Source organism: Jaculus jaculus, chromosome 9 (assembly GCF_020740685.1).
Source record: "Jaculus jaculus isolate mJacJac1 chromosome 9, mJacJac1.mat.Y.cur, whole genome shotgun sequence".
Classification (NCBI taxonomy): Eukaryota; Metazoa; Chordata; class Mammalia; order Rodentia; family Dipodidae; genus Jaculus; species Jaculus jaculus.
Genome location: NC_059110.1, coordinates 135,302,678 through 135,327,771, shown reverse-complemented (window position 1 = coordinate 135,327,771; position 25,094 = coordinate 135,302,678). Strand labels below are relative to the sequence as shown.

General features: G+C 39.8%; 1 pseudogene; it reads right to left on the bottom strand.

The window, feature by feature from the left end:
• Positions 1 to 13,035: 13,035 nt before the first annotated feature.
• The window catches only part of LOC101614863, a 56,543-nt pseudogene continuing 44,484 nt past the window's right edge, over positions 13,036 to 25,094 (bottom strand).

Here is a 25,094-nt window from a genome sequence, read left to right as displayed (position 1 = left end):
CAGGGTGGCCTCGAATTTATGGCAATCCTCCTGCCTCTGCCTCCCGAGTGCTGGGATTAAAGGTGTGCGCCACCACGCCCGGCTTCCTCCTGTGTCTTTTTTAAGGCTTATTTTAGTTTTAAAATTTTAATTTCATCTAAAATAAAGTTCACTCTCCAAAGCCTTGAAATTTCTAGATATAGTCAGTCTTTCCTTTGTACTTCCATAATTTATTAATATAGCATTTCTCATAGTGTAAAGCACATTGCATGTGATATATATCTACACAGTGTGGATGTACTCTTGTTCCTTTCCTCCTTTCTTTCTTCCCTTCTTTCTTATTTTGGTTCTTCAAGGTAGAGTCTTGCTCTAGCCCAGGATAACCTGGAATTCACTATGTAGTCCCAGGCTGGCCTCAAACTCACAGGAATCTTCCTACTTTAGCTTCCTGAGTACTAGGATTAAAGATGTATGCCACTGAGCTGGAGAGATGGCTTAGCGGTTAAGGACCCCGGTTCAAGGCTCAGTTCCCCAGGTCCCACGTTAGCCAGATGCACAAGGGAGCGCACGTGTCTGGAGTTCGTTTTCAGAGGCTGGAAGCCCTGGCGTGCCCATTCTCTCTCTCCCTCTACCTGTCTTTCTCTCTGTGTCTGTCGCTCTCAAATAAATAAATAAAAAATTAAAAAAAAAAAAAAGATGTGTGCCACCATGCCTGGCAATGTGGACTTATTCATGTTTGTGACTCAAGTACATAATGGTGATAATCAACTTTCATTGGGTCAGTAAATGTGTCATTGATAAATTATTTAAATGCTTACCATCAAGTGGCACGCTCTTCATTAATACATTGTTTTCCTTCAATTGAAGTCGTAACCCTATGTTTTTTAAAACATTGTTCATGTCTTTATAGTCAATTTCTTCCCCTTAGAAAAGAAAATGATAGTAAAATTGTCACATTCTGAATTTAAATAATAACAAAATTCCTGTGTTTGCAGTATCAGCAAATATAGAAGAAAAATAAAAAGAAACTGATGTTGACTTTTGTGGAAACATATGGAATCAGAAGGGTGATTTGGAAATACAATCCTGGCAAAGGGAGCTCTTCAATTTGGGGAATAAGAAACAGAGAAGTTGGTGTTTCTCTAACAGATCACGATATGAACTGGTGTAAGTCATTCTGATGGCATGAAAGTTTTGTTCTACTTTTGTTGTTGTTGGTACTGGGATTAAAGGTGTGCACCACCATGCCTGGCTGTTCTACTTTTTGTGCGTGCCTCTGTGTGTGTGTGTGTGTGTGTGTGTGTGTGTATACTTGTAGTGGGTGGATGCATGTGCACACATGTGCATGTGGAGGCCAGAGGTTGACTTTAGGTGTCTTCCTTGATTACTTTCCACTTTATTTTACTGAGGTAGGTTCTCTCCCTTGAAACTCAGAGAAACACAAATTTGGCTAGTATAATTAGTTAGCTTGCCCCAGGGATCACTGTCTCCCCTCCTGAATGCGACCATGGCGCCCTGTCACTTACATAGGTGCTGGGGAATCAAACTCTGGTGGGAAGTGCTTTATTCACTGAGCCATCTACCCAGCCCTGACTCTTATTTTTGCTTGAATTATGGCCTGTTCACAGATGTCATATGTGTAATACATCTTGTCATTTTGCTACTAAAATAGCCAAAAAATACATTACTAGAATCAGGAATGGTGTCCTATACTTGGAGCCCAAACATTTGGGAGGCTGAGAGAGAAAGACTGCTGTGCATTTCAGATAAAACTGGGCTCCTGGACCCTGTAGTGAGTACGAGGTTAGTTTGGGCTATAGAGAAGCAGCCTGTCTCAAACAAACAATCCAAAGAAAAGGAAAGACAAACATACATTACTGAAAAACTATATAGTATATATACATAGTATATGTAGTCATACACTGTGGCCTTTTAGTTAAGAAGTAGTTAAGAACTGGTTCTTACGATGAATAACAATTTATAAAGCATGTCTTAGGGCTGGGGGAGATGATGGCTCAGTGGGTAAGGCTACTTCCTGAGTTAGCAAGAGCATCTGCCCAATTCCCCAGCACCCATGTGAACAGCTAGGCATGGCCATGCATGCCTGTGATCCTCATCCTGTCCTGTGGGACGCAAAGATCAGAGAGTCACCGGGGCTGGCTGGCTAGTTGGTCTGACTGAAAACAGCAGGTCGTGGTTCAGTGAGTCTATGTCAAGGAAGCACACACATGAGCACTGGAGGAGGACAGCTGACGTTCTCCCCGACCTCTGTCTGGAGGGCTGGGAGGGGTCTGTACCTGTTCACGTGGACCCTTCCCCACTGGCCCTTCCCTTCAGTTGTGATTATCAGTAGCAGTAGTGAGAATGGCACGATTAATTTTTCACAGGCAAGATAAGTGAAAACACTTTTGAAATACCTTGTTTTATATATTAAGAGATTAAAAGACAGTTTTTTGAGACAGTGTTTCATGTTAGTCTCAGCATGGCTTCAGGCTATGCAGCTGAAGACTTAACTTCTAAGTCTCTTGTCTACATCTTCCAAGAGCTGGGATTACATGTATGTGACACTAATACCTGCTTTTATGCAGTGCCGAGGACTGAATTCAGGGCTTCATGCATGCTAGGCAGACACTACCCATGAGTCACATATCCAGCTTCATATATATACATATGTATTTGAAATAGAGCTCACTATGTGGCCTAGGCTGCTTCAGAGCAATCCTCCTGCATCAGCCTTTCAAGTGTTGGAATTATAGGCATCAGTCACCACAGGTAGCATGAGTCTATTTTAACTTTTTTTCTCATCATTTCTTCTCACTTACCTAAAATTTTATCTACTTCATTCAGAAGTTCATTCATGTGAACTTTTCTTTCATCTACAATATAAAACACAATTTAGATATGATTTTGCTATGAACTAAATTCTGTCACCCAAAATGCATATGTTGGAGCCCTAGTCCCCTTTGATTTGCATTTGAAGCTAGAGTTGTTAAAAGAAAATTAAAATTTAAGTAAGCCAGGCATGGGGGTGCATGTCTTTAATGCCTGCACTTGGGAGGAAGAGGTAAGAGGATCACTTTGAGTTTGGGGCCACCCTGAGACTAGTGAATTCAAGGTCAGCCTGGCTAGAGCAAGACTCTATCTAGAGAAACAAACAAACAAAAAAACAATAAAAAAGAAGTTTATGTGAAGTCATAAGGTGGGGCCAAGTCTGATAAAACTGTGGCTTTGTACTAAACAAAGATTATATCTTTGTTCTCCAGATAAGTGAGCACACAGTTTGGAAGCAGTTGTCTCTCGTTGGGAAGGGTGACCTTCCAGAAACCACATCTGTCAGCCTTAGACTTGATCTTAAACTTTCCAGACCCCAGAACTGTGAGAAAAAACAACTCTTGTTGTTTAAGCTATTTACTCTATGGTGCTTTGTCATAGCGGCCTGGGCAGATTAGTACATGGCCCAGTTATGTAGAAATTTTTACTCTGAGGCGGTGTCTTGATGTAGCCTCTCAGGCTAACTTAGAACTCACTCTGGTCGAGGGTGGCCTCCAGCTGAAGGTGGCCTTACTACTTCAGCTTCCTGAGTGCTGGAATTAAAGTCATTGAAGTATCTATCATGCCTGGCTCAAAGTTCTTAAACTATAAAGTTAAGTGTTCAGGATTAACAGTGGCCTAGAAGTCTTTTCTAATTGGACATTTTATTTTCACTCTATATAAGCATAAAGTAGAGAAGAGAAAAAAAAACAAATATGATAAACACATTCATTATATTGTCATTTTTCCTGTTCCCCACCCCCCCCCCTTGTTGTTCATCACTCACTTGTATGGAAGTGAAGTGATTTTCATAGTTTTTTCTTTTTTGGTTTTTGGTTTTTCTGAGGTAAGGTTTTACTGTAGCCCAGGCTGACCTGGAATTCACTATGAAGTCTCAGGGTGGCCTTGAACTCATGGTGATCCTCTTGCCTCTGCCTCCCAGACTGCTGGGATTAAAGGCGTGTGCCACTATGCCCTGAAATTTTCACTTTTTAACTCACAAAATGTTTATTGGGTGTCTACAGGTTCTTTGGCGCTGAGGAGTCAATAGCAAGCATGCTGCCTGCTTCTATGGCAGCAGAAAAGCATGTCAGCGCTGTTACCGGGTTATGACGTACTTCAGACCCAGCCGGGGAGCACTGCAATGCAACACAGAAATGTACTCTTCTTATTCAAAATCTGCGAAGTGTCTGTCACTGCTCTTGAGGTCCCTTTGGTGACCTGCTGTATCTTTATTCCTTGGGCTACTGTCTTCAAAATCAGCTCTCGTTAACCTTCCAGAAGCAGAGGCAAATTCCACTAACATTTACTTGGAGACAGACATTTAGTTGGATTGTTCTCTAATTTAGGGTAAAACCATATTGTATTTTCAACAGGGCCTTTATATAATGTTGCTTGGTTTACACAGAATCATGAAAAAATGATTAGAGGTTGGCAAGAAGTAGAGGGACAGTTTTCTTTTTGGCAAGTAGAAAGTCTGATGACTTGCAGCATGATCAGATCATATTAGATAAGCGCAGGTAGATTAGCCCTTCCCTTCCTTCCTTCCTTCCTTCCTTCCTTCCTTCCTTCCTTCCTTCCTTCCTTCCTTCCTTCCTTCCTTCCTTCCTTTTTGTTTATTTATTTATTTGGGAGTGACAGATAAAGAAAGAAAGAGGCAGGTAGAGATAGAGATAGATAGGCTGAGCGTGCCAGGGCCTCCAGCCACTGAAAACGAACTCCAGGTGCGTTGGGTCCCCTTGTGCATCTGGCTAACGTGGGTTCTGGGGAATCGAGCCTCGAACTGGGGTCCTTAGGCTTCATGGGAAGCACTTAACCACTAAGCGTCTCTCCAGCCCTAGATGAGCACTTTTGGGATGCTTATCAAAGTACTACTCAGTCTAAAGATGATCTAAAGATGTTAAGATGCCTAGAACTCAACAAAATGTGCTGGGTTTTTTTTTGTTTGTTTGTTTTGTTTTTTGAAGTATGGTTTTACTCTAGCCCAAGCTGACCTGGAACTCACTAAGTAGTCTCAGGATGGCCTCAAACTCACAGCAATCCTCCTACCTCTGCCTCCTAAGTGCTGGGATTAAAGGTGTGCACCACCATGCCCAGCTTCAACAGAATGTTTTTAATTTAATTTAATTTAATTAATTTATTTGATGAGAGAGAGAGAGAGACTGGTACACCAGGGCCCCTAGCCAATGCTAATGAGCTCCAGATGCATGCTGCATGTACCGCTTTGTGCATCTCGCTTTACATGGGTACTGGGGAACCAAACCTGGGTCCTTAGGCATTGTAGGCAACTGTCTTAGCTGCTGAACCACCTCACCAGCCCCTCAACAGAATGTTTTGACCAAAGACTTTTGCTAAAGATGATGCAAAAAATCCCAATTCCAAATAAATATATCAACATATTTTTCTTATATTTCTTTTCAAAAAATTTAACTGTAATGGGGTTTATTAATTTTAAGATCCATGAACTCCATCCCAGACCTACTTGATCAGAATCTTGAGGGAGGGTGATTTTTATGGACCTAAAGTTAAATACTTACAAATTCACTAAGTATACTTACTAGATATATAGGGTATATTTTTACAATACTGTAATATTTCACAACTTCCACCTTGTCTTTTTTGCCTCTTTCTTTTTTTCTTTTCTCTTTATTACTGTTTCAGTTCTTTCACAATTTTATCCTCTCTCCTCTCAAATATTCTTTTAAAATCTTTTCTACTTGATCCCAACATTGGCCTTCACCTCATTTTAGTGCTTTCTGGAATAGGAACTGTGTTAGAAGCAAGAAAAGCAATGATTGACATATGATTTTGTATCAAAATAATATTAAGAGGTTAGGAGCTGGGCGTGGTGGTGCACACCTTTAATCCCAGCACTTGGGAGGCAGAGGTAGGAGGATCACTGTGAGTTCGAGGCCACCCTGAGACTACATAGTGAATTCCAGGTCAGCCTGGGCTAGAGTGAGACCCTACCTCGAAAAACAAACAAACAAACAAAAAAAGAGGTTAGGTATTTTCCATGCTATAGGATTGGGTTCTTATATGCTTTTGAATTTTTTCATGAAATTAACAAGTATACTTGAGTTGTTTCCATAGAGATGTAACATTTTTCTTCCAGTGCATGTTTGATGCTCACCGCTAACTGGCAGCCGTTGGCATAGTTCTTCGACCTCTTCTTCATCAAGTTGGAATCCCATGTTTTCAAGAGCACAATCAATTTTATCAATGTGCACTGATCCTCCTTAAAAAAAGAAGATAAGAATAAAAGAAATTGGTATTTATATCAAAAAGGGAGAAATACTTGCTTATAGATCATTCAGTCAGCACAAAGGTCAATAAGTCATGGCACCATCAAGTTCTTGACATGAATAAAATAAGCCAGTTGGGAATTAGAAAAAGTTCTTCCTTGTAAGTGTTTAGAAACACTGATACAATAATTTCTAGGATGAGTTTACCCTCACAGAAGGAGAGTAGGCAAGATTTACCTGTTATAGCAGCAGACAACTAATCCAAAAATTACTTACCAGTAAGAAAGAATTGAATGGTTACTATGCCAAATATTAATAAATAAGTATTCTAGCTCTGAATTTAGAATGTAGTAAACACAATTAGTAATGAAATCACTGGGAAATAAGAGGTTTCAAACAAGTGCAAGATTGAAAATTCATTTTTGCTTTGTCAATAGAAGCTTTACTCACGCCTCAAGGACTTCACTGCATCCATCAACACATTCTTATATACCCTTCCATTTTCTGCAAGATAATGACCAAATTAATTTACAAGGAAATGGAAATTCAGTCATGTTCAATTATATACAAACTTTAATAAATTTTATTCATTAGAAGTGAGGAACTTAAGATTCTCAATGCTAATTAGTCTTTATCTGGGATCTGATCTGCTATTAGTTGAATGGAAACATGTTGAAATTGATTTTTTAAAATTATTTTCTGAGTTGTGCCTCTTTCCCTTTCTTCACATTTTCTGGCCATTTTCCCCCCTGTCTTTAGCCTTAGGTATGTTATAGATGCTAGGTTCAACACTTAAAATTGTTTATCCATAATACCAGTGTCACAAAGAGAGCATTACCTCCCAATTTAACACATAAATGAGGACAAGATATTTTGGCTAGACTTAGCCAAATCTTACTTTCTTTTAACTTCCCTTCCCCCAGGCAGGATCTCACTCTAGCCCAGGCTGACCTAGAACTCACTCTGTAGTGCCAGGCTAGCCTTAAGCTCATGGAGATCCTCCTACCTCTGCCTCTCTAGTGCTGGGACCAAAGGTATCTGTCACCACACCTGGCCTACATTTTTAAAATTTTTAATTGGATGATGTGATGGTTTGATTCAGGTGTCCCCCATAAACTTAAGTATTATGAATGCTAGTCTCTCCAGCTGATGATAATTGGAAATTAAAGCCTCCTGGAGGCAGTGTATTGTTGGGGGCAGACTTATGGGTATTATAGCCAGTTTCTCCATGCCAGTGTTTGGCACACTCTCCTATTGCTGTTGTCTACCTGATGTTGCCGAGGGGTTGATGTCCATCCTCTGCTCATGTCATTGTTTTCCCCTGCCATCATGGAGCTTCCTCTCGAGTCTATAAGCTAAAATAAATTCCTTTTTCCCAAAAGCTGCTCTTGGTCTGGTGATTTCTGCCAGCAATGTGAACCTGACTGCAACAGTAAGTTGGTTCTGAGAGTGGTGTTGCTGCTAGATGCCTGACTGTGTAGCTTTGGCCTTCTGGAGCTGGTTTTTAAGAGGAACATGGAAGGATTTGAAACCTTGGCCTAGGAGATGCCTTGCAGTGCTGTAAGTTTAGCTTGATGGACCATTCTGGTCAGAGTTGAAAGACCTGAGTGTAGTAAGAACTATGGAATGTGAGGTTTGGCTTATGAGGGTGAGAAAGTGCTTTGCCTAGACTGGGCTAGAAGCAGTTTGTGTAAGAGCTTGCTGTTAAGCCATGTCCTGAGAACTTGTGAAGGGTTGCTTTGTGTAGAAACGGACTGATACAGCATTGTATTTTACATCATGGATGATTATCAGTTTGTGGGGGCCAGAGGTAGAATGTGGTGGTTTGATTCAGGTGTCCCCTATAAACTTAAGTATTCTGAATGCTAGTCTCCCCAGCTGATGGCCATTGGAAATTAAAGCCTCCCAGAGGTGGTGCATTGTTGGGGGTAGGTTTATGGGCATTATAGCCCGTTTCCTCATGCCAGTGTTTGGCACACTCTCCTATTGCTGTTGTCTGCCTGATGTTGGCAGCCTCTTCTCATGTCGTCGTTTTCCCCTGCCATCATGGAGCTTCCCCTTGAGTCTGTAAGCCAAGATAAATCCCTTTTTTTTTTTTTCCAAAAGCTGCTCTTAGTTGGGTGATTTCTAGCAGCAATGTGAACCTGACTGCAACAGATGATAAACAACTGTGCTTATACAACTTTATGCACACAACTCAAGCTCAAAATTCTCTGAAAATGGCTGCAAAAGCAGAAATACCCACCATCAAATGGAAGTCTGTGCAGTAATGCCTGGTATTCATTATTTGTTAATTCAATGCCTAAATTATTCAGATGAGGTTTTATATCACTCATATTAATCTTAGCACCTTTAAAAAATGAGAGAAATTATGAATGGCCATTTTCACATATAATGATGCTATATTAAGGAAATAATAAAACAACAAATACAAGACATATAATGGCAGAAAGCTAAAGATAAAATGAGGTATATCTAGCTATAGAGCATCAGAAAGGGGTTAAAAGCAGAGCCTAGTTCCTCTGATTAGGGAAAGGAATAATGAATGAACAGAAGGAAGATATGGGATTATAATGTTAGGTAATATTAAAAAAACAAAGCTACTTCTGGGATGGAGAAATGGCTTAGTGGCTTAGGCAGTTGCCTGCAAAGCCAAAGGACCCAGATTTGATTCCCAGGGCCCACATAAGCCAGATGTACAACACGGTACATGCATCTGCAGTTTAATTGCAGGGGCTGAAGGCCCTGGTGTACCCATTCATTCTCTTTCTCTTTCCCAAATAAATAAGTAAATAATAAAATATATTAGAAAAACCTACTTCTATAAAAGTAAACAATGAGAAATCCATTGTATATTGTTAAAATCATGGCCAGGCATGGTGGCACACGCCTTTAATCCCAGCACTCGGGCGGCAGAGGTAGGAGGATCGCTATGAGTTTGAAGCCACCTGAGGCTACCTAGTGAATTCCAGGTCAGCCTGGGCTAGAGGGAGACCCGACCTCGAGACAAACAAACACACATGCGCAATGGGCTGGGGAGGTGGCTCAGTGGACCAAGTGCTGCTTAAGCCTGAACGCCCAATTCCAATCTTCCACAGACGCCACAGGAAAAGTGAGAAGCCATAGTTTGCTTCTATAACCCCAGCATGCTGATGCCAAGATGGGAGGTGGAGACAGGAGAATTTTCTGGAATCTTATGCTGGTGCATGCAGCAAAGAACAACAGCAGAGAAAGATCCACAGAAAAAAACCCTGCCTCAAAAATGGGGTGCACGGAGTGGGTCGTAGTGGCACATGCCTTTAATTCCAGCACTTGGGAGGCAGAGGTAGGAGGATCACTGTGAGTTCGAGGCCACCCTGGGAATAGAGTGAATTCCAGGTCAACCTGGGCTAGAATGAGACCTTACTTTGAAAAGCAAAACAAAACAAAACAGAACAAAACAAAACAAAACAAGGGGGTGGATGGGCTGGGAAGATGGTGCAATGATTAAAGACACTTGTGTGCATGCCTGCTGGCCAAACCACATGTAAAAGAGGAGGCAACAGGTCTGTAATCCCAACACGCCTAGGGCAATGGGAGCTGGAACCAGGAGAATTTGGAAACTCCTGGGCCAACTAGGCTGGCCCACATGAAGCTGCAAAAACAAACAGCATAAGGAGAAGACCCTATTCTCAAGCAAAGGTTGGGGAGAGCACCTTGAGATGATCTTCAGATCGCTATATTGTCGCCACGACACATGGGGCATGTGCACTCCACCCCCATAAAATAAATTTAAAAATGAGGTGGGAAGGTGAGCATGAATCTGCACCTGCATGCCTTGGCATCCCACATCTTCACACACATGAACACACACAAACATGCACTGACAACAGGGACAAATGACCCCTGTGTTGTTATGGAACACTGTGGTATACAATTAAAACTAAAATGCATATAAATATAATAAAGATTCTTGATTTTATATGTTGTCATCATTACTTTTCTCACCAGAAAACAAATTAGCTGTATTCAACAAGGAATTTAGGGAAAACGTTCCATCATCTGAAATACAAAGCAGAGATCAGATAAAGACTAAATTTTTATTGCTCTGAGATTGTTTTCTAAATTGTCATTTTTATAGGGGAACATTTTCCAATTTCTGAATGGTTTTCTTGTATCCAATCACAGAATTTTTTTCTCCCTTCCCTCCCTCCCTCTTTTTCTCCCTCCCTCTTTCTCTCCCTCCCTTCCTTTTTGGTTTTTTGAGATAGGGTCTCACTCTAGCCCAGGCTGATCTGGAACTCGCTCGGTAGTACCAGGCTGGCCTCAAACTCATTGTGAGCCTCATACCTCTGCCTCTCTAGTACTGGAATTAAAGGTGTGTGCCACCATGCCTGGCCATATTATAGAATTTTAAAGAGGGTACTTTAACATGGTAAATTAGATAGTCTTTTACATGGACCCAAAAGATATTTCTTTTGGTGCCAGATACATAGTTTCCAGTTAGAAATCCCTGACACTATTTCCACCCCATTGGACACTTGCTCCTTATTTGTTGAATGAAAACATGACACCTTCTAGTGTGCCTTTATTAATTGCCAAATAGTTTTAAACTTTCTTTTCCTTCTCACTTAATTTGTCACTCCTAATTTTTCCACCATTTCATAATTTCCATTATTTTATTCTTGTGCTAAAATTTAGTAATCAGAAATCACAGTTTCATCCTGAAGGTCATAACTCTACTAGCACTTCCGAGTGAGTGTGATTGAGCATTAAAGCTCTCAGAGACTCTGGAAGAAGAGTTCATAGATTATTCTGAAAGGAAGTCATGAGTAGTAAATGAAATACCATCAATTTTCAAAAGGTTCCGAAGACTTTTCAATTCTTTTTTTCCAAAATTGTAGTTTAGGTTTCCCAGAATGTTTTCTAGTTGACTTTCAGTACCTTTCCCTCCTTAAGAAAGAAAGAAACAAAATAATAAAAATGAGAAGCTATGCTTAAACATTTAAAAGTCTACATAGTTCTAGGCACAAATACAAGGAAGAGAGAGAAAACAAACTTGCCAAGAAAATGATCCAAGAGAGCATAAAACCAAGGGGGCAGAGAATGGATGAGAATGTGAAGGAATAGAACCTTATACATGTTGACATATGTGGCAGAAATAACAGCTATAATTGTGGCTACTAAGCTTGAAATTTATCATAATAGTAAATTATGTCCATGAATTTAATGGTTATTTGAATTTAAACTAAAAGCTAGAAAGAGGGATAGAATGATTAGTAAATTACTGCTAAAGGCAACACTGCCCTTAAGGGCATAGCCTCAAATACTCTTTTCAAGTTCAAACTATGTGATTTGAGGCAAGTGAATCAAAGTATCTCATTTGGGAAATGTTAGTAAAAGTACTTACTTACTCCATATTTCTTTTTAATATTTACTTATTCATTCATTCATTCATTTGTGAGCAGAGAGATAGAGAATGGGTATGCCAGGGCCTCTTGCCTCTGCCAATGAATTCCAGATGCATAGGCGACTTTGTGCATCTGGCTTTGTATGGGTACCGGGGAATCAAACCCAGGCTATCAGGCTTTGCAAGCAAGTGCCTTAACCACTGAGTCATCTCTCCAGCCCCACTCCATAGTATTTCTATGAGGTAGAGTATAGCCCAGAGCTATCCTCAATAAAATGAACTACTTTAACATTAACATTGTTCCAAAGGAGGAACAAGCTTGCAAGAGTTTCCCTTGGCATTCTATTTGATACTCACTGCGGAAAGTCTTTATGCCTTCTAGCAATCGATTCCTATGCACCTTTCCATCAGCTGTAAAAGAAGACATCATTGATATCACAGGTAAAGCAACGCTACCATAGAGTAGTGAGCACTTCATGAAGACAACCATCTTATAGGACTTTGCTTATCTGCTTAGCTCAGCTGTTATCCACACAACTTTCTCTTCCTTGGTTTTAAGAATACAATGAAATAAAGTTCTAAATTTATCTATTTTCTTTGTTGAGCTTTCTATCTCTCTAACTTAATCCCTTTTTTGGTCTTGTTATTACTAACCTTTTCTCCCATCCTTACTTATTTTTGTGTTTTGGGATTATCAGATATTCTAAAAGTAACATCTCAACTCAAAAATTAAAAAATATATTTGTTTACTTATTTACTTCTTCATTTATTTGAGAGAGACAGAAAGAAAGGGCAAGGAGAGAAAGAGTGAGACATAGAAAGAATGGGTCAAGTCTCTTGCTACTGCAAATACATGCCCCTCCAGATGCTTGTGTCACTCTGTGTATCTGGCCATCAGCTTTGCAAGCAAGTGCCTTTAATCACTGTGCCATATCTCCAGTCCCTCAATTCAAAATCTTTTTAAAAGGTATTTTATTTATTTATTTATTTATGAGAGAGAGAGAGGGAGGGAGAAAGAAGTTGGGCTCATCGGGGCCAGTAGCCACTGTAAATGTACTCCAGACACATGTGCCCCCTTGTACATCTGGCTTATTTATGAACATCTCAAACCCAATCCCAATCGAGTAAGTCCCACCAACCCTAGGTAGTCTCCTATGTAGGAAGGAAGGCAAAGAGTTTTGTCTTTATTTTTATTTTTTGTTTGTTTTCTGGTAAGGTCTCACTCTATGTAGTCCCAGGCTGACCTCAAACTCACAGTGATCTTCCTATCTCTGCCTCCTGTTGGGGTTAAAGGCACGTGCCACCATGCCCTGCTAGGAATTTTGTTTTTGATCTTATCACTTAAGAAGTCATTATCAGCATGTTGAGTATAAATTAATATGGAATAAATGCTCAACGACTCCCTGCATTCCTCAACAAAGCTACATGACAGCTCAGTTTCCTCAAGACCCAGCTGTACCAGAAATACTTACAAGTGACTGGCAGAGTTTTCATTAGGTCCCAGCGTTCCTTAGGCGTGAGTTCTAACCCCATGTTTTTCAAAACATCATCTACTTCACTGGCATTAATCTTGGCTCCTTTGAAAAGAAAGAAATGATGCCTGATGAAAAATTTAAGAGCAACAGATGATTTTGAACTATGAACGTCACCTAAGCTTAACTGCAGAAATAAACGATCAAAATTCCAAGTCAAGATTTTCAGGAAATTAAAAAAAAAGTAAAAAGTAGTTGTATTTTTTGAACACCAGGAGCAAAGGGACATTCGTTCTGAAAAGGCGTTCGTACACACCAACGGCACTAACAAGTCAGTGTCAGTGCGCTGGGTGCAGACTAGTTAAAAACACAAGTGTAGAAACATCAGAATGTGTTTCTGTTTACAATAATTTTCCTCTATAACCTTTCACTCACCTGAAAACGCTTCTACCTTTTCTATCACCTGTCTCAGTTTAACCATTTCTGTAAAAGAGAGCATAGATTAGATCCAGTCACAATGACTCAGGCCCAGAACAAGTCTTAAAAGACCTTACATTGTGAAAGCAAACACAGAACTTCAGGAATTTGCCCTGAATTTTCTTCTGTAATTGCACTCATTTTATTCCCAGATAAGCATGGAATTATACATTGAAGGTCTTTATAGTATCAATATATAGCACAAAAGAAGAAATTCCTGAAAAACTTATTAAATTCTATAAGCAATGGTGCAAGGAAACGTAAAAAATCTTGCTTGATCTCCTTCACATCTGGCTTGTTTCAATTGAGAATTGAGGAGCCACAGGGTGACAATCTCAGTATTCCAGGAATTAAAAAAAAACCAGAAAGGACAGGATTTCACCATGTAGCCCAGGCTATTCTGGAACTCTCCATGTGGTCCAGGACGCCCTTGAGCTCACAGTTCTCCTGCCGCAGTTTCCCCAGTGCTGTACACACACCCGCTACTTCTCTTCATGTTTCCAACTCTATGGCTACCAAGATTTCTAGAATTTTCTGTTCTGGCTTGTTGAAAAACATCATTTCCAGGTCACATTGTCTCCTGAAGGTTCCATTCGATCACAGTTTGGGACCTGCCTTCCTTTCTTTATTTGGTAAAAAAAGGCAAACCTTTGAAGTTACATAGATTTGGATTTAAGTCTTCACTCAGCCAGTTAGCTGCCGTGTAGTCTTGGGCACATTAATCAACCACTGTGGTGTATCTTTAATTTCCACATTAGAGAAATTAAGATGATAATGAATTTTGCCAAGTTTTTAAAAGAATGACCATTAATAACATATGTTAGGTGCCCCATATAAAGACTATAGGTAGCTAATATTTGATAAGTGTTTCCCGTGGTTATACCACTAGAAATGGTTAGTTTATACAACCAAGGGGGTAGGGTAGCACAACAAGAGGAGAAAAGAGGTTTTCTAGTTTTCTTATTTAGTACACAATTTTGAGTCACTAACTTTTTTCATACCCTTTTGTGCAAATATCTTGCAAAATATATACTAAGTAGGTAAGTCAGACTTGACTTAAATATTTCCAAAGGAAAGACATGCTAAATAAAGCAAGACTATTCATGAAACCCTGCATCTATATGTGCTTTATATCAGAATGAGGGGGGATGGGTGTTGCTATGGTCTGAATGTGTCACCAGAGTTCAAACGTTGGAAACATTTTGTTCTTTTTGCTTGTGTACGGGTGAGTGTGTTGTGTACGTGGGTATGTGTGCAGTGCCCCGTGGGATTGCCTGTGGTGGCCAGAGCAGGAATGTTGGTTGTTCCACTCCACTGCTCTTCAGACTTTTTTTTTTAGGCAGGGTCTCACTCAGGCTGACCTGGACTTCACTATATAGTTTCATGGTGGCCTCACACTCACAGAAATCCTCCTACCTCTGCCTCCCAAGTGCTGGGATTAAAATCCTACACCTTCATGCTTGGCTCCAACCTATTTTTATTTGAGCCAGAGTCTTTTACTGATCCTGGAACTTTTTTTTTTTTTTTCAAGGTAAGGTCTCACTCCAGCTCAGGCTGATCTGGATTTCACTATGGAGTCTCAGGGTGGCCTTGAACTCATGGTGATACTCCTACCTCTGCCTTCCATGTGCTGGGATTAAAGGCGTGTGCCACCATGCCTGGCTTTTTTAAAAATTAATTTTATATTTGAGAGACAGAGAGAGAAATAGAAAGAGGCATATATGACAGAGAGGGGGTGGAGTGTATTGGTGCTTTAGGGCTTCCTTGTACTGCAAACGAACTGTAGACACATGTACAATTTAGTGCATCTGGTTTCATGAGCATACTGGGGAATCGAACCTGGGCTGTCAGGCTTTGTCAGCAAGTGCCTTTAACCACTAAGTCATCTTGCCAGCCCTTTCTTGTTTGTTTGGTTTCGGCTTTTGAGGTAGAGTCTCACTCTAGTCCAGGCTGACCTGGAATTCACTATGTGGTCTCAGGGTGGCCTCGAACTCACAGTGATCCACTTACCTTTGCTTTCTAGGTGCTGGGATTAAAGGCATGTGCCAAAACGCCTGGCTTTTTTTTTTTTTTAAGTCCATGAGCTCTGGTGATTCTCAGGTCTTTGTCCCTTTATAGGACTAGGGTTATAGATGCATATGATTATGACCCAGTTCTTCATGTAGGTCTTGGGAACTGAACTATTGTGTCTCTGAGACCTCTTCAGTCCTGTGCTTGCACAGAAAGTGCTCTTAACCACTGAGTCATCTCTCTAGTTCCTATGTTGGAAACTTAATCCCCAGTGCAACAGCATTGAGGCAAGACCTTTAAAAGGTGACTAGATTATAGGAGCAGGACCTTAATGACCCGATCTTATTAATACTGCTGCTGCAGGAGTGACTGCTAGGGAGAGTTGTTTTGTTATAAATCCGTGTTCAGTTTCTCCTGTACTCTGTTGGCTGAATGCACTTGAACTCTTTCTCACACACATGCCAACGTTTTGCTCCTTTGCCTCCTGCTATGGGAAGGTGCAGCTAGAAGTCAGTCCCTTGATCTTCGGTTTCACAGCATCCATAACAATGTGAAGTTAATTTGTGCTTATTACAAATTACCTAGTCTCATGTAGTTTGTTATAGCAGCAGAAAACAAAGATGGGTGTGATAAATTGTCACAGTGCCATGAGAATCCTCAACAACTGGCTTCTAAATCAACATATCATTCACAATTTCTATTCCAACCAATGCATTATGATATCTAGAGAAGCTACCATGTTGCTACCAGAGAAAGGTTAAGGTCTCCTCTCTGCCACAGGATTAAAAATGCCAGTTTTAAAAAAAATTTAGCTCCATATCACTATCCCCAGCTGAGAATTGAGGATAATATAATGAAGTATTCTGCCAACTGGCTAATTGGCATCCATTGGTTGTGGCACTTTCCATTCTCTGGGGGGGGTGTGTGCTCTGTCACACTCTGAACAATCTGGAGGTACTGCACTATCCCGGTCACCTAGGGCATGTGAGTCAAGTAGGCTAGAGTGACTTTCCAGCTGAGTTCTGAAAAGTGGGATGTAAGGGGATGCATTCAGTTTCATTGCCCTGATGATACTGCTAAATATCTCCTGTGGTTATCTGGACACTCCAATGCTGCCTTCTCCAATCCTAGGTTTTCAAATATGTATATAAATATTTCAAAAATTTATTTATTTACTTGAAAGAGAAAGACACACACACATACACACACACACAGGGAAAGAGAGAGAGAGGCAGACAGAGAATGGGGCATGCCAGGGCCTTTAGCCAATGCAAACGAACTCTAGGCACATGTGCCAACCTACATCTGACTTATGTAGGTACTGGGGGATTGAACCTAAGTCTTTAGGCTTCGCAGGCAAGTGCCTTAACCACTTAGCTATCTCTCCAACTCTCAACTATATCTTTGACTCTATGAATTATTCCATGACTTTCCAAAATTTTTCTTGGTGCTTAAGTTATCCAGAATTAAGTTTATTTTGCTTGTAGCCAGAGGATGTATGTTCATAATAACAAGAACAACCTCTGATTTATTTTATCAAGCTGGAAAAGTGCTAGTTTAAAAAATTTATTTGGGGAATCGAACCAAGGTTCTTTAGCTTCACAGGCAAGTGCCTTAACTGCTAAGCCATCTCTCCAGCCCCAAAGTGCTATTTTTTTGTAGTGTTAGGGCTAGCTTTAGGTTAAGGCATCATGAAACATGAATGTTCATGGGTTACTTTACAGAGTCAGTCACCCATTTATGTACATAGGTGTCATGAATAGAAACTATTTTCTCTAGATTTGTGTGATGTGGCTTGTTAGTGCTGGCAACTCACCTTCTTTCTTACCAGATATGAATGCAGAAGATTTTGATTTTAAATCTGACTTTAAAATAAAGCTAATTCCCCTGGGTCAGAGTCATGACTTGGTACCCCAGGAAGCAGCTCAGTTCTCTTAATTCCTTATGACAACAGCAAAATGCTTTAGTTTCAGCCTGAGTATATGAAAATAAATCTTCAACATTACTAATCATCAAGGAAATGTAAATCAAAACCATCGTGTGATATCATCTTACTTCAGCCAAAAGAGAGAGCTATTATTAAAAGTACAAAAACATAACAAATGTTGGTGGGGGGGCAGAGAAAGGGTAATTCTCACACTCTTTTGATGGGAATACAAATTAGAATAGCAATTAATGAAAACAGTATGGAAGTTTCTTCAGAAATAGAAACAGAATTAATGTATGATCCAGTAATTCCATAACTGAGTATATGCACAAAGACATGCTGAAGCTATGTCTGTATTTTCAAGTTCTTTGCAGCACTATTCACAGTAGTCAAGATGGAGAATCAACATAAATGTCCACTGACAGATGAATAAAGAAAATGTGGGCCGAGAGATGGCTTAGAGGTTAAGGTGCTTCCTTAAAAAGCCTAAGAACCCAGGTTTGATTCCCCAGTGCCCATGTAAACCAGATGCACAAGAGGGCACATATGAATGGAGTTCATTTGCAATAGCTGGAGGCCCTGATGTGCCCATTCTCTTCCTCTCTCCCTCCCTCTGTCTCTTTCTCTATCTGCCTCTTTCTCTCTTTCTCAAGTAAATAAATAAGTAAAATATTAAAAAATATAAAGAAAGTGTGGTGTGTATGTTTATTCAGTCATAAAAGAATGAAATGCTATCATTTGTAGCAACATGTGTGGAACGAGGGGGCATTATATGAACTGAAATAATTCAAGTACAGAAAGACAAATGCTCACATGTTCTCTCTCATATGTAGAATCTAAAAATATAGATCTCAAAGAAGTGGTTATCAAAGACTGGAGTGATCAGGTTAAGGGGATAGGGCGATATTGGTCAAGAGATACATAATTATAGTTAAACAGAAGCAACGTCACCCAATCAACTGTATAGCAAAGTGACTCCAGTTAATGACAACTTATTGTGTTCTGAAAAAAATGTACAGCATAATGTCATGGGCTGTCGTCAGAGCAATGCTAACTCTAAGGTGAAGCATTGACCAATTAGCTAGATTTAACCATTCTGCAACACATAGAAACTTGAAAATGTCATTCTGCACAAGATAAATCCATATAATTGTATCTGTTCTTTGAAAAAAACATCCAGGATGGTTGTCAGGTTTTCTTTTCATTGTGAATGAAAGGATTTTAATTGTTGACCGGTATTTAAAATTTCTTCTCTGGTTTGTTTTCCGTTTGAAATGCTCCCTTGTGTCACTTGTCTAGTCCTGGGCCTGTCAACTTATTCAGTGACATTCAAGGCAACTTTGCAGGAAGGATTCGTGGCTTAAGAGGTAGTGCCCTCTGGTTAAAACATTCTAATCTGAGATGACAAATATTTCCATACACATGTTGGGAAGCTTAACTAGAGGAGCTGAGAGTTCCCCGAAGATACGTGACATTCTCACCATCATCAGGCAGCTGGTTCTTCAGGTCTTCAATTTCCTCATCCTCCAGGTCATAACCCATTTGTTCTAGGATTGCACCTAATTTAGAGGTTTGACACTTTCCTCCTTGGAAAAGAAGAAAGTACAAGAGTAGGAATTGATGATTTTTTTTTAAAAGACACTGGTAACACTTATGCATCAACTGTAATCAAATGGAAGAAGTCCATTACACCATAATTTAAATGAGCCTGATAACTCTTTAGAGCTATAGAGTCACTGTGGACGTTAAGACCACGAGACGTCTGCCAGTCTCGCTTCAGGAATTCTTTCTGTAGTTTTCAGAAAGGGTGTATTTGGAAGAAAGTGAATTCTATGTGATGTAACTTATACATGATTTTTTATGAATTATATGTACTGATCCTGTATGTTATAAAGCACGTGTAGCACTTAAGTGAACCTGATGTAGCAGACAGTACATCAGATTAGAGCTCCGAGTAACAAATAGAATTGGAAACATTTTCACTGTCAGAAAGGTATACAATCTAATGGTCATATTTTCATCTAAAAGATCTGTAAGTGGATGGGTTAATGAAATAAACCATCTAACTGTTGTTAATAAATGACCTGCATCCGCAACAAGGAGGACCCCTTTGGAAAAGGGGCAGAGATGAGGGAAAGGATGGCCCCAACATATGCTGTTTACATACTAAGTATGTCCATAACTAATAAAAAATAAAAACTTTAAAAAATTTAGAAAAATAAAATGATGACATCAAAATAGAAGAGAGAATAGTTGGAAAAGAAGGGATTCAGTAGAAGGGGGATATGGGAGGGGGAAAGGGTAGATGGTGGGAGGGGATGATGATAATGGTATATTTTCTATATTTATGGAAGTTGTCAGTAAAAAGTTTTTTTAAAGTTAAAGCCTACAGATATTAGTTTTATTTGCCTTATCAGAATTTTTACTTACCAGGGAACCATTTTAGATTATCAAACAATAGGTTTTTTTGTATTTTCCCATCATCTGCAAAAGAAGGTACATTTAAAATTAAAGAAAAATAATGCAGGTTCACTCTGCAGCTCTAGGCTGGCCTTGAACTCATGATGATCCTTCTACCTCTGCCTCCCAAATTCTTGAATTAAAGGCATGTGCCACTACACCTGGTAAAAAAGTTCTTAATATAAAATTAATATATTTTTCTTACACTAAGGTCTCCCTTTTCCTCCTTCTCTGTACTGCTTATTAATTCATCTTTTTTCCCCATTACCATGCTCAAGCCTTATTTATTTTTTTTAATTTTTTTTTTTAAAAATACATTGGAAATTTGGCACAGGCCCACAATCAAACTTATTTTCAATGCACATTACTTCAGTTTTGAAGACATGGTTTGTTTTGACAAGTCTTTTTTTTTAAATTTTTTATTTATTTATTTGAGAGCGACAGACACAGAGAGAAAGACAGATAGAGGGAGAGAGAGAATGGGCGCGCCAGGGCTTCCAGCCTCTGCAAATGAACTCCAGACGCGTGCGCCCCCTTGTGCATCTGGCTAACGTGGGACCTAGGGAACCAAGCCTCGAACCGGGGTCCTTAGGCTTCACAGGCAAGCGCTTAACCGCTAAGCCATCTCTCCAGCCCAAGCCTTATTTATTTTTAAGGCAAAAACACTGTTAATGCCAATATCCAGGTTTAAAAATATTGTTTCTCAGCCGGGCGTGGTGGCGCACGCCTTTAATCCCAGCACTCAGGAGGCAGAGGTAGGAGGATCGCTGTGAGTTCAAGGCCACCCTGAGACTGCATAGTGAGTTCCAGGTCAGCCTGAGCTAGAGTGAGACCCTACCTCAAAAAAAAAAAATTATAAAATATTGTTTCTCAAAACAATAAATGTAAATGCCAAAGGCATAATGTTTTTCTAACTAAAGTGTTTGTGGGAAACCCTATGGGTCAGTTTTTATTACGTTCTCACTGTGAAATGCATCCTAGCACAGACAGACCTATTACAGTCCTTAAACTACCTACCGCTAATGGGCAGCATGTTCATCAGCTCCCGAAGTTCCTTATTTGTGAGCTCTATCCCCACGTTTCCCAGAACTTTTTGGGTGGCGCTGACATCAATTTCTCCTCCTTTGAAAAAAAATGGGAATGGTAAAAGTGAGAATTGTCTACTGACTCCACATGATTAAAAATTGTCTAAGCTTGTACAAAGCACAAAATGAATGGAAGTTAGTTCTTTGAATCTAAAGAAAGTACTCATTTATAATGATGAGCATGGCCTTAGAGATGTTAGCCCCGCTCACCGTACAGAGATGGGCGGGACGCTCACTGATCTATTACAAGCTATCATTGATCCAAGTCATATGACCATCAGGTAAACTCATGTTAGCTTTGCTTTGCCTGAATGATAGGATAGATTAACCCTCCTGACCACACTCTTGGAATTCCTGTCAGAGTCTTATCCTAATATTTACTGGGTTACAGTAAGTCCTCAGTATTTTGAATCAGTGAGCAGGTGTTTTGCTATATAATCATGGTCAAACAAAACATAAAATTAAAATGAACTTTCAGAGTAAATTTAGAACTTATTATAGGCATATATTATCATAAAATTTTGCTAAAAGCTAAATAAACCTAATGTAATCTTCAAGTGAAAAAAGCAGAAGTGAATGACAATAAAACTTTAAATTTATATGTGTTATATGTAAAAATTAAAAATGTAAGCTGGGGCATGTGTGTCTTTATCCCAGCACTTAGGAGGCAGAGGTAGGAGGATCACTGTGAGTTTGAAGCCACCGTGAGACTACACAGTTGAATTCCAGATCAGCCTGGGCTAGAGAGAGACTGTACTTTGGAAAAAAAAAAAAAAGTATATTTATATTACATCAGGTGTTTTTTGCTATTGGTCTTCCATGTTGTTTCCTTGAGTGGAGTCTCTCACATAAAGAGCAAATGCTGAGCCATTTTCCTAGCCCTCTGTTTTTTGAAAAATATTTTATTTATTTATTGTTCATTTAGAGAAAAAGAGAAACAGGAAGATAGAAAAGGGGCATGTAAGGGCCTCTAGCCACTGCAAATGAACTCCAGATACATGTACCACCTTGTGCACCTGGCTTTACATGGGTCCTAGGGAATCAAACCGAGGTGCTTAGCTCTGCATACAAGCACCTTAACCTGCTAAGCTATCTTTCCAATCCCCAGTTTTGTTTTGTTTTTCTCCCTGAGGTAGGGTCTTACTCAAGCCCAGGCTGACCTAGAAATCACTATGTAGTCTCAGGATGGCCTTGAACTCACAGTGATCCCCCTACCTCTGCCTCCCAAGTGCTGGGATTGCGGGTGTGTGCAAACATGCCCGGCCTATTTTTATTTTATTATTTATTTATTTATTTATTTATTTTTGTTTTGTTTTGTTTTGCTTTTCAAGGTAGGGTCTTATTCAAGCCCAGGCTGTCCTGGAATTCACTACATAGTCTCAGGACGGCCTTGAACTCACAGTGATCCTCCTACATCAGCCTCCCAAGTATTGGGATTAAAAGTGTGCATCACCACACCCTGCTCCTGTTTTGTTTTTAAAGACAGTTTTGTTATGCAACCCTGGCTGAACTGGTATTCATTATGTAGCCCAGGATGGTCTGAAACTTGTGGCAATCCTTTTCCTCAGCCTCCTGTGCAATTATATCAGGCCAAGAAAACTCCTTTTTTTTTTTTTTTTCCCCGAGGTAGGGTCTCACTCTGGCTCAGGATGACCTGGAATTCACTATGGAGTCTCAGGGTGGCCTCGAACTCACTGTGATTCTCCTACCTCTGCCTCCCAAGTGCTGGGATTAAAGGCGTGTGCCACCACGCCCAGCTTGAAAACTCCATTTTAAATACATACACAAACATGAAGTATCTGTATAATAGCTTTGTATCTTTTTACAAAATATCTTGCTTACCTGTGAATTTCCTTACTTCTTTTAGCAGTCTCTGCAGATCTGTCATCCCAGAAGCTAAAAAGTAAACCATAATTTAAACATATATAATTGTACCAATTCAGAAAGATTGCTAAACAGGACTTTTGCCATTCGTTGTGAATTACTGCCCAATGGCATACACAGATAATATTGAAATAAAAAATACTCTCTAAATATATTTAAACTATCAACCTTATTACTTATTTTCTTTCTTTCTGTCTTTTTTTTTTTTTTTGGAGGTAGGGTCTCACTCTAGCCCCAGCTGACCTGGAATTCACTATGTAGTCTCAAGAGGGGTCTTGAACTCACAGTGATCCTCCTAACTCTGCCTCCTGAGTGCTGGGATTAAAGGCGTGCGCCACCACACCTGGCTTCTTTCTGTCTTTTGAGATCTCAGCCTCTGAATACATGAACATCTCTCTCCTCACGCCTGTTTGCTCTATTTACTTTGTACTATCTATTAGCAGGTCCTAGGAATAAGATGAAAGGTTTAGTTTTGGAATATTAAGTCATTTCACTATTGAAACTGTCTCATACCAACATCCCCCAGTTTGTTTAATTCATTATACCTTTTTATAACAGCTATATCTATTACATACTCAATGATTATGAGTGTTGTTTCTTTTAAAAGTAACATCTTTGTATTCTGTATCTCATACATATACTCTAACTCATAAATTAGCACAAGCTTTTGCATACAGTACTGTTAAAGTGTTTTTCTTCCCTGATGCTAGGGATTGATCCCAGGGTTTTATACTTGGGTTAGCATACGAAGTACATTTCCACTCTATTACTAAACACTTTAAAGGATGGACTGGGACATTGTAATTGTAAAATTAGGTCAAATCAGTACTTGTTTTTAGAATTGTAGAGGCAGTATATTTTGAGATAAGAAGAAAACTAGAAACTGTACATGTTGTTAATATTATGTATTATGTTATCATTACATAATTTCAAGTACTTGGGGTACTTTTAAAAAACATTTTATTTATTTATTTATTTATGAGAGGGAGAAAGGGAGAAGGGCAGAGGCAGGCAGACACACACACACACACACACAGAGAAAGGATGGGCATGCCAGGGCCTCTTAGGCACTGCAAACAAATCCCAGATACTTGCACCACCTTGTGCATCTGGCTTTATGTGGGTACTGGGAAAGCAAACATGGGTCCTTTGGCTTTGCTGGCAAGCCCCTTAACCACTAAGCAATCTCTCTAGCACCCCCCTACTTTAAAAATATTTCTATTTATTTACTTAATTGCAAGCAGAAGAGAGAGGTAGAAGAGAGATAGAGAGAATGGATATGCCAGGACTTCCAGCTGCCACTGCAAATGGACTCTAGATGCATTCACCACTTTGTGCATCTGGCTTTACAAGAGTACTAGGAAATCAAATGCAGGTCATTAGGCATTGCAGGCAAGCACCTCAACTGCTGAGCCATCTCTCCAGCCCCTTTGGGTCCTCTCTATTATATATACACCATACAATAGGTAGCACACATGGGCGCTTTGAGATTTCTTACTATACAAAGAATTCATATTATGTAAAACTCTCATGGATCATAAAAAATATGGAAATAAATGAAGAGAAATTAAGGTCATGGAGGGTAGAGAGGTGTCTTATCATTCATTTAATCAGAGTTCAGGAAGAAAAGGTTCCAGGATAATGAAAATATTGGAAGAAAAATGGTTGATAATTTTCCACATTTGACAAAGATTCCAATAATCAGATTCAAGAAACCCAGTGAATCACAAGAAGGATAAGAAAAGTAGATTCATTCTAATTTTTCACATTATAGAGGAATTTCCAAACCTAAGATAAATGTAAAAACAACAACAAAAGCCTTTACATTCCAGGGACCAATATGACTTACATTTGATTTTAGGTCTCTTCAGCAACATTAGAAAGCACAATAGGTAGTAGGGTATTTTCAATGTGCTGAAAGAAAATAATTCACTAGGATTTGATGCCCAGAGAAAATAGCTATCAGGGCTGGAGAGGTGGCTTAGCGGTTAAGCGCTTGCCTGTGAAGCCTAAGGACCCCGGTTCAAGGCTCGGTTCCCCAGGTCCCATGCTAGCCAGATGCACAAGGGGGCGCACGCGTCTGGAGTTCGTTTGCAGAGGCTGGAAGCCCTGGCGCGCCCATTCTCTCTCTCTCCC